The sequence below is a fragment of the Arachis ipaensis genome, chromosome B6 (assembly GCF_059453495.1).
Source record: "Arachis ipaensis isolate K30076 ecotype BB chromosome B6, ASM5945349v1, whole genome shotgun sequence".
In the NCBI taxonomy this organism is placed as follows: Eukaryota; Viridiplantae; Streptophyta; class Magnoliopsida; order Fabales; family Fabaceae; genus Arachis; species Arachis ipaensis.
Genome location: NC_142441.1, coordinates 149,611,886 through 149,620,893, shown reverse-complemented (window position 1 = coordinate 149,620,893; position 9,008 = coordinate 149,611,886). Strand labels below are relative to the sequence as shown.

Genomic DNA, 9,008 nt, shown 5'->3' with positions numbered 1-9,008 from the left:
GGATTGTCATTTTGATGAATCAAAATTTTCAATATTAGGGGGAGAGAATAAGTTTTCTGAAAAGGAACTTAATTGGAATGCATCATCCTTGATGCATTTAGATCCTCGATTAGGGTAATGTGAACTAGAAGTTTAAAAGATTATACATTTGCAAAAAATAGTAAATGAATTATTTGATGCATTTTCTGATATGAAAAGGATAACTAAATCCTATATATCAGCTGAAAATGCTCCAATTCGAATTGATGTCCCAGTCGAACAAATGGCCATTGAAAAAAATTTACATCAGAAACGTGGTAGGCATGTCGATTCCAAAAACAAAAATCCTAAAAAAAGAAAAGAGATAAATACTATTCTTGTTAAAAAAGATAAAGATATAGTAAAGTTACCTGCAGTTGTCCAAAATTTTGATATAGTTTTAACGCCAGAAAACGTTCAAGTACCTGAAAATTATAAAAATGACGAGATCTCGATAAATTATGTATTTACATGAGAAAAATGAGACCGAAATAAGACAATTGTTAATAAAATATTTGCATATAATGTGGCATTAAATATCATACATGAAAGTAAGAATCTTGAGTCAAGAACAGTCGAAGAATGTCGACAAAGGAATGATTGGCCAAAATGGGAAGAAGTTATGAATGCTGAGTTAGACTCACTTGCAAAACGTGAAGTCTTTGCAACCGTAGTCTATACATCAGAAGACATATCATTTGTGGTGAATTTACTTGCAAGGTATAGTTTCTCTCCAACCAAAAGACATTAGAATGGAATCAAACAAATTTTTCGATATCTTCATGGAACAGTTGAATGGATTTGTTTTATCCATATAAATCCAAGTCACAATTAGTTGGCTATACAGATGCTGGATACTTATATGATCCATACAAAGGAAGATCTCAAATAGGATACCTATTTACATATGGTGATACATCTATATCATGGAGGTCCATGAAACAGACGATAGCATCAATATCTTCTAATCATGCTGAAATATTAGCGATAAATAAAGCAAGTCGCGAGTGTTTCTGGCTCAGGAGTTTGATCCAATATATTCTGTCATCATGTGGACTGATTAATCATAAAATAGCTCAAACTGTCTTGTTTGAAGATAATACAGCATGCATTGCTCAACTTAAGGGTGGATACATTAAAGGTGATAAAACAAAACATATTTCTCCCAAATTTTTCTTTACTCATGACCTTCAAAATCAAGGAACAATTGATGTCCAACAGATCCGCTCAAGCGATAATCTAGCATATTTATTTATAAAATCACTTCTAAAATCCTCATTTGAAATATTGGTACATCAGATTGGGATGCACCGATTTTGAGATATTAAATAATGTCGACAAGAGGAGGAAGCTGTACTCTTTTTTTATTGGTCAGGTTTTTGTTCCTAATGGATTTTTCTTAGACCAGATTTTTAATGAAACAGTATTCATTACAAAGGATATTGTACTCTTTCTCCTTCACTAAAAATTTTTTTTTCATTGGGTATTTCTCTAATAAAATTTTAATGAGACATATTTCTAATAAACATCCAATGGGGAGTGTGGTTACAATATGGATGTCTACTTAGTAATGACTTGTCCCTCCAATCAAATACTTTTGGGAGATATAAACATTTAATGGAAGATTTTTAAAATTTAAAAAAGTTAATATTACACATATATAAATAGGAATATAGTATAAAGCAATGAAAATACACTACAAATATAAAAATACTTTTCTTTTTTTTGTCTCTATATCCATTGCAATATATATATATAAATCATCTCTATTATATTGAGATATTCATATCGGTGAATATCAATATTAGAGTTATATCTATATTTTTTTTATTTTATATTTATTTCCTCTTTATTATTTATTTATTTCACAATATTTTATAGTTTTAGGTCAAACTACTATTAGTTGTGAATAATACATCTCTTTTTTTTAATTAAAAAAATGATTAGTAAAATGCCAAAATCAATTTTATTTTAGAGTTTTGCTAACATATATTTTAAGTTATACATTATTATATTAAATATATTATCTATTTTTTTCACCAGAAATATATATAATAAATACATTAAAAAAAAATTAAATTCTATCTAATAGACAGCAGGCAACAATAATGGAATTGTTGCCATGGGCCACGACAGCTTCTGCAGTCAAGCATGTTTGTCTTTGCCTTGGTAAAATAAAGAACACTATTCACACTTAAATAAGGAAAAGTTGGTGTATTTTGCATTAATTATGAAAACTAATTTGATTCATAGAGACATAGAGTTATGATATTACTTGAACACACTCCTCTTCATGCTTCATTTGGTCCTAGGATCAAGGATTACCCTTTTAAAAGGGTTCCTAAGGTTGCATTCATGTTCCTTACCAAGGGACCATTGCCATTAGCACCCCTTTAGGAGAGGTTTTTCAAAGGAAATGAGAGGCTTTATTCGATATATGTCCATTCGCTGCCATCGTTTCAGCCTCAGTTCAGTCATTCTTTTTTAGATAAATAATTACTTAAAAGGACATGATTTTAAATTATAATATTATTTTTTTATACATGTTTAATTTTTTTTATACCTTTTTCTTATATATTTTTTATATAGTATATTTTTAATACTCTTAGTACTCTTTTTTAGTACATTATAATTTTTAACTATTATTATTATTTATGATTAATTTTTTTATTTAATTTATTTTACTTAATGGGATCAATAAATTCTATTATAAAAAGATAATAATAAATATATCACACAAAAATTATAACTATAAAAATATATAATGTCAAATAAAAAAATTAATAAAAAATATAAATAATAAATAATAAAAAAAGAACTCATATAGAGAAGAATAATAAGAATTCTATAAATAATGCAATAACATGTATAAAGGATAAAGTTGGTAAAAGAAAAATAAATATTGAAGGTATTGGCTAAAAGCACGTTAGTGCAACGGAGAAGCTAGAAATTATTGCTTCTTGTAAACGTGATTTTATGAACAAAATCACTTCTGCCTTTATAAAGAAAAAATTTAGCCAAACAAAAAAGTGAAACTTTCAAGAAGCTCTAACGTGCTTTTCTTCTTCAAACGTGGTTACCAAACACACCCTTGGAAGATTGGATTCGGCCTAATTCAAATCCAATCCACAATATGAGCGACAAAGAATTGCTTTGGAGAGCTTCATTTGGTCCTAGGATCAAGGATTACCCTTTTAAAAGGGTTCCTAAGGTTGCATTCATGTTCCTTACCAAGGGACCATTGCCATTAGCACCCCTTTGGGAGAGGTTTTTCAAAGGAAATGAGAGGCTTTATTCGATATATGTCCATTCGCTGCCATCGTTTCAGCCTCAGTTCAGTCATTCTTCTGTTTTTTATAACAGGCAAATCCCTAGCAAGGTATGCTGATATTGATTGATCCTCTTATGGTACACATAGTTTGTTGATTTAAATTTCATTTGTGGATTACTTAATTTATCCCTTAATCCTTAATTGATACCAGTTTGGTTGTTTAGATTGTTTGTTCATCAATTACATGCTTGAAGAGAATTTAGTGTTTTCGTAATCCTGGCTTCTGGTGTTAGTACTGTTTTGCTTTTCGTTTTTGCTATGTTGTAGATTTAGGTGCAACAGAGTTGAGTAACAAAAATCAGCAGTTTCTTGATGAAAATGCAGCAATTTTTTTCTTCTTCAAAATTATTTTAGGTAGCCTTTGCACACAACGGTGACGATTCAGAGTGTGTATTAATGATTAGTCTTGAAGATGAGTTCGAGGGGAGGTGCGACCGTAATCTGCAATTACTTATTCTCTGTTTCCTTTCGTAGTTCTTATAAGAGATATTTGTTGCCATGATTAAGATAGACATGTGTTAGATTCTTCTGATGCATATTCTTAATGAGGAGTTTTTAAGGACAAAAGGTTTGAGTTTAAGTTGCTATATATAAGATAATAAGAACAAGATTGGTTCTGTAGTACTTTGGGCTCGAAACATGGACAATATCTAGGCTTACTTGATCTTATGCTAAAATCTAGTTTATTATAAAGAATGAAGGTAGCAAAGATTGTACTCTAATCGAAGCTATAAAAATTCTAATACCGTCAAACCTTTAGTCAACCGGTTCGACCGTAGTTGACTGAAAAAACCGTTTTATAATAATTAAAAAAATTACAATAGAACCCTAATAGAAGTTATTTTCTTCTAATAACTAAATATAACTACATATACTTCTCACCAATTGTAACCTCTGCATGAGAGTACACATTATAATTTTAGAGTACATAAATTGTAACTTCTGTAAGATATGTAACTGACACTTTTGTTGAGCATATTATTCAACAAGTCTTCATGATTTCTTCAACCATTACATGTCGAATTTCAACCAACTTTCTCTCCATTAGTGCATGGTCAGTTTTACATACAGATAGAAGAAGAAGCTTCATTATAAAGTGTGTTCAAGAACATGGGCAAAGCAATCGCACAAAAATCTATCTTTTTAATATATATGCATGATAAATCAAGATTATGACCCTAAATCCGACTTCCATCCAGATAACATGATATATAAGCAGGGCTGGACTTGCAAAATTAACATTATATAACCTAGTTATGTTTGTTTTATAAATACGATTACACAAATACATGATATTTTAAAATAAACCAAACAAACACGCATTCCAGAAAAATTCTGAAACTTTGAAGCATACTACTGTTAAATTATTTCCACTCCTAGTGATCAAAACCACTTTGATTATTCAAAGAACTATCAGCAGCAACACACAATGGTTAATGCAGAATGCCTTCACATATGGTGAAAACATAACAATTGTTCCCCAGAACAATGGCTCGTTGATTTTTAGAACAGACTTTTCTTACTAGATGAAGTCAAAGTTAATACTGCAATGATGCACTACAACTCATAAAAGATTATAGGAAACGACATATCCAGAATTTCACCACCAATACAAACCGTTTCTGTGTTTCATAATTTACTGATCATAGAGTAGAAAATATCATTCTGATTTGATTTTCCATGTCACCATTTTCATGCATATATTCACCAAGAAATTAAATAAAATACAACAGATAAAAGAGGGGGGTTGGAGGGGAAAAAACAGCAAAGTTCACAGATTAATTAAGAACAATTATTCAACCTAGTAATTCACAAATTAATTAACAACTATTCAACCCATAACAAGTTCATAGATTATTCAACAATAATTATTCAACAATTATTGTTAAAAAAAATACCTAGAAGCTAGAAGCAACGAATCATAGAACAGAGCTGGCGACGGAGGCAGGAACAGAGCTTGCGACGGAGGAACAGAGATGGCGCCGACGACGATGGAAGAGAGCTTCGCGATGGAGGCAGGAGGCGAGCCCGGCGACTGTGTTTCCACTGCTGAGAGTCTGAGACGTTAGCTGCATGAGCAGGAGTGAGGGACCGACTGAGCTTTGAAGCTCCAACTTGCGACGGCGTCAAGATCAGTCCGGCGGCTGAACGAAAGGGAGGGACTGAGCTCACCAGCGTTGAGAGGAACGACTAGCTCGAGGGTGATGGAAGGGACGAGGGAGAGAGTGTGTGCTGTTGCTGCTGCACCGTTGGAGTCCTGGAGTGAGTTAGGATTGGTAAGGGTCGGGAGGGTTACTGGTTAGGTATCATAATGCTAAACGGCTGCGTTTTGCGTTGTTTGGGCAAAATAAAAAAACCGGCCGGATTTCGGTTCGGTTCGACTGACCGATTACCAGCCGGTTTAGCGGTTCAACTCCAATTCTTAATTTTTACGGTTTTGACATCTAATCGAACCGTAATTCTCATCGATTCACGGTTTAATCGATTCGATCGGCCGATTCGAACCAATTTTCAGAACATTGATTGAGACAGAAACACGAGCAAGGCTCACAAGTAATGTGCTCCATTATTGTTTTTGCATTCTTTGAGAAAAAAGTGCATATTATTATGGAAAATCAGGTGCTAATCACAACTACCATAGACTTGGTTTTGGGACCCTCCAATAAATTGAGAAAGACCATTATGGACAACGCTAGTGAGCATTGGTTTCAACTCAGCGAACTCAACCAATCATAAATCATTTGTTATTTGTATACACTAGTTTGTGTTATTTGAAAATAGTCTTCAAATTATTTAGTTGCAATTCAGGTTATTTGACACTAGTTTTTTTGCCTATTTCATGTAGTTGTTTCACAATAAATATGAAATGAGGATCTCTAGACCTAAGAGATTCACTTAAGACCTCTTTGTTTTGTTACTGGTGTTAAATCCTGCAACCAAATTGCTGTCACAAGTATTGCTATATTTCTTTATTTATTTCTTTCTTTGTTTTATTTATTTATTTGACCAAGCTGCTTCCATTAAAAGTTTAGTACGCACTTTTGTACTATCACTGTATGGTTTTTACTTACTTTGGCATCATCAATGCCTAAAACTGGTTCATTCCTATGATTAAGGAGCTTCATAGTGCATATTATTCAAATTATTAACAGCAGATGCCGCAATGAATTGGATCTTCATAATCAATGTTAATCTAATAGCCGTATTAGCATTACCTTTCAGAATTACTCCAACGAGGACTTCAGAAATACAAGACATTGATGCAAATTAGCTCTTACAGTTGTCATTTTATTTCTCATTAAAACCTGGGATCAAAATATCTTACATCACGAGTATACTTAGAAGAACTAGAGTGAACATTAACCCTTCCTCAGCATTTCAACAATGAAATACTTCTAATGTAATAGTTCTCTGGTTTTATAATGATGATCACTTTTGCTTCTCTACATTACTTTTTGACTATATCTGAGTAAGCAATGGTGACAAAGGAAAAACAGATTAAACATTCTAATTGCCCTCAAAATCACTGTAGTGTTGAGATTTGGCTACATCAATATGGAACGAAAATTTGAAATCTGAGGAGATGTATGCTCATTTGCGTTATTAACTTTTCAAAAGTGGAGCTGCAGTTTGGGCTGCCACCAAGATTAAGCAAGACAACTTGTCGATGCATGATAGGCAGATTCTCAATGGTACAGATCATCATTATACAATTAATACAAGAGGCATAACCCCTGAAATTGAAATCAGAATCAGAAAAATAAATACCAAATTTGAATAGAAACATAAACCCAGAAATTGAAATCATGATCAGAAATCAAACAACAATAGCAAATAAAAAATAAAATATCATGAAAAGAGACATAAACCCAGAAATTGAAATCAAAATCATAAAACAAATACCAAAATTTTTTAACCCTAACTCAGAAATTTTAAACAACCAAGTAAATCGAACAAAACCACTAATTGAATGAAATAAGATAAAAAAAATAATTGAATGACTTTAACGAAACAGATTCATGCAGCAGAACATAAAGGGATAAAAAAATGAGCTAAATGAAACAGGTTCGTACCTGAGGCTGAGGCTCCATTGAAACTCTTGAAGTGTAGCGATGAATGGGAGACGGCACTGAGGAGTGAGGACGACAGAAAGACACGATGCACGATGAAAGCAGAAAGAACGATGACACTCTGAAACTCAAAAGGGAATTCTCAAATAAATTGGCAGTAGACGTGGGTTATGTGAAAAGGGAAGAGAAAGAGAGGCTGATGGCAGTGGGTAGGGATTGTTGATGGTAGTGGGTTCTGTGAAAAGGAAAGAGAAAGAGAGTAGAGAGTGTGTTAGTGGGTTTAGTCACTCAGTGAAGGTAATAAACTTAGGATTACTTAAATGAATTTTAAAAATATTTGTGGTAAAAGTAAAAGTTTAATAATTATTATTAAATCCCATTTAGGTTATATTTATAAATTATTTATTGTGCTTATCACAAAAATTCAAAACACTTGAGCTTACTAAAAATTCTATATAAATTATCTCTATTATATTGATTCATATTGGTAAATATCAATATTAGAGTTATATATATATATATATACTTCTTTATTTTATATTTATTTCTTCTTTATTATTTATTTATTTCACAACATTTTATAGTTTTAGGTCAAACTACTATTATTTGTGAATAATACATCTCTTGTTTTTTTAATTAAAAAAATGATTAGTAAAATACCAAAATCGATTTGATTTTATGCTTTGTTTGGATGTTTGATGGAAAATAAGAGGAAAGAAAATGGGAGGAAAGAAAATGAAAGAAAAGAAAATGAAAGGAAAAATGGATTTTTTTGTATGTTGTTTTGATGTAGAGAAAATAGATAGAAAGAAAAGAAGAGAGAAAATTATAATAGAATAAAATTACTTTATTATCCTTATATATATTATATATAAATTATAATTTATTAATGTATTTAAATTATTTTTTTAATAAAAAAATCTTTCAAATTATTTTTCAAAATTTTAAATATTATAAACAAAAGGTTGTATATTTATTTTTCAAACAAATATATATAATAAAACACCATTTAAAAGAAAAAATTAAAGTGAGTTAAGAATTTTATTTTTTGTTATTGAAAGGGCAAATATGAAATTTAACATTGTTTTTCATCCCTTTGCAATTTTCATCACAGGAATGAGATGAAAAATTTTATATGGGCCCTACACTTACTTTTTTGTTTTCCATCCATTTTCCACTCTAAACCAAACAAAGAAAAATGGGCTTTTCTATCCATTTTCTCCCCTTTCATTTTCCTTCCTTCCAAAATCTGCTGTTCCAAACAAAGTGTTAGAGTTTTGCTAACATATATTTTAAGTTATACAGTATTATATTAAATATATTATCCATTTTTTTCACCAAATATATATATAATAAATGCATTAAAAAAATTAAATTCTATATTTTTCGTAATAATTTCGTGAGCCAAACCCTTGTGTTTTATAGCGTCCCCACAGCCCACTCCAAACTGGGGGAAAGAAGAATTGATATAGACATGGGCCACGGCAGCTTCTGCAGTCAAGCATGTTTGTCTTTTCCTTGGTAAATTAAAGAACACTATTCACACTTAAATAAGGAAAAGTTGGTGTATTTTGCATTAAGCCATTAAG

General features: G+C 31.2%; 2 long non-coding RNA genes across 2 annotated transcripts; both read right to left on the bottom strand.

Annotated features, from left to right (window-relative positions):
- Nucleotides 1-4,092: 4,092 nt before the first annotated feature.
- Nucleotides 4,093-5,654, bottom strand: LOC110263638 (uncharacterized). Its single transcript, XR_002349518.2, has 2 exons — nt 5,248-5,654; nt 4,093-4,388 (listed from the first exon to the last, which is right to left on the bottom strand). It is a non-coding gene; the product is annotated as an uncharacterized LOC110263638 (long non-coding RNA).
- Nucleotides 5,655-6,606: 952 nt separating this feature from the next.
- Nucleotides 6,607-7,658, bottom strand: LOC107605556 (uncharacterized). Its single transcript, XR_001612530.3, has 2 exons — nt 7,423-7,658; nt 6,607-7,083 (listed from the first exon to the last, which is right to left on the bottom strand). It is a non-coding gene; the product is annotated as an uncharacterized LOC107605556 (long non-coding RNA).
- Between the last annotated feature and the right edge of the window lie 1,350 nt (nt 7,659-9,008).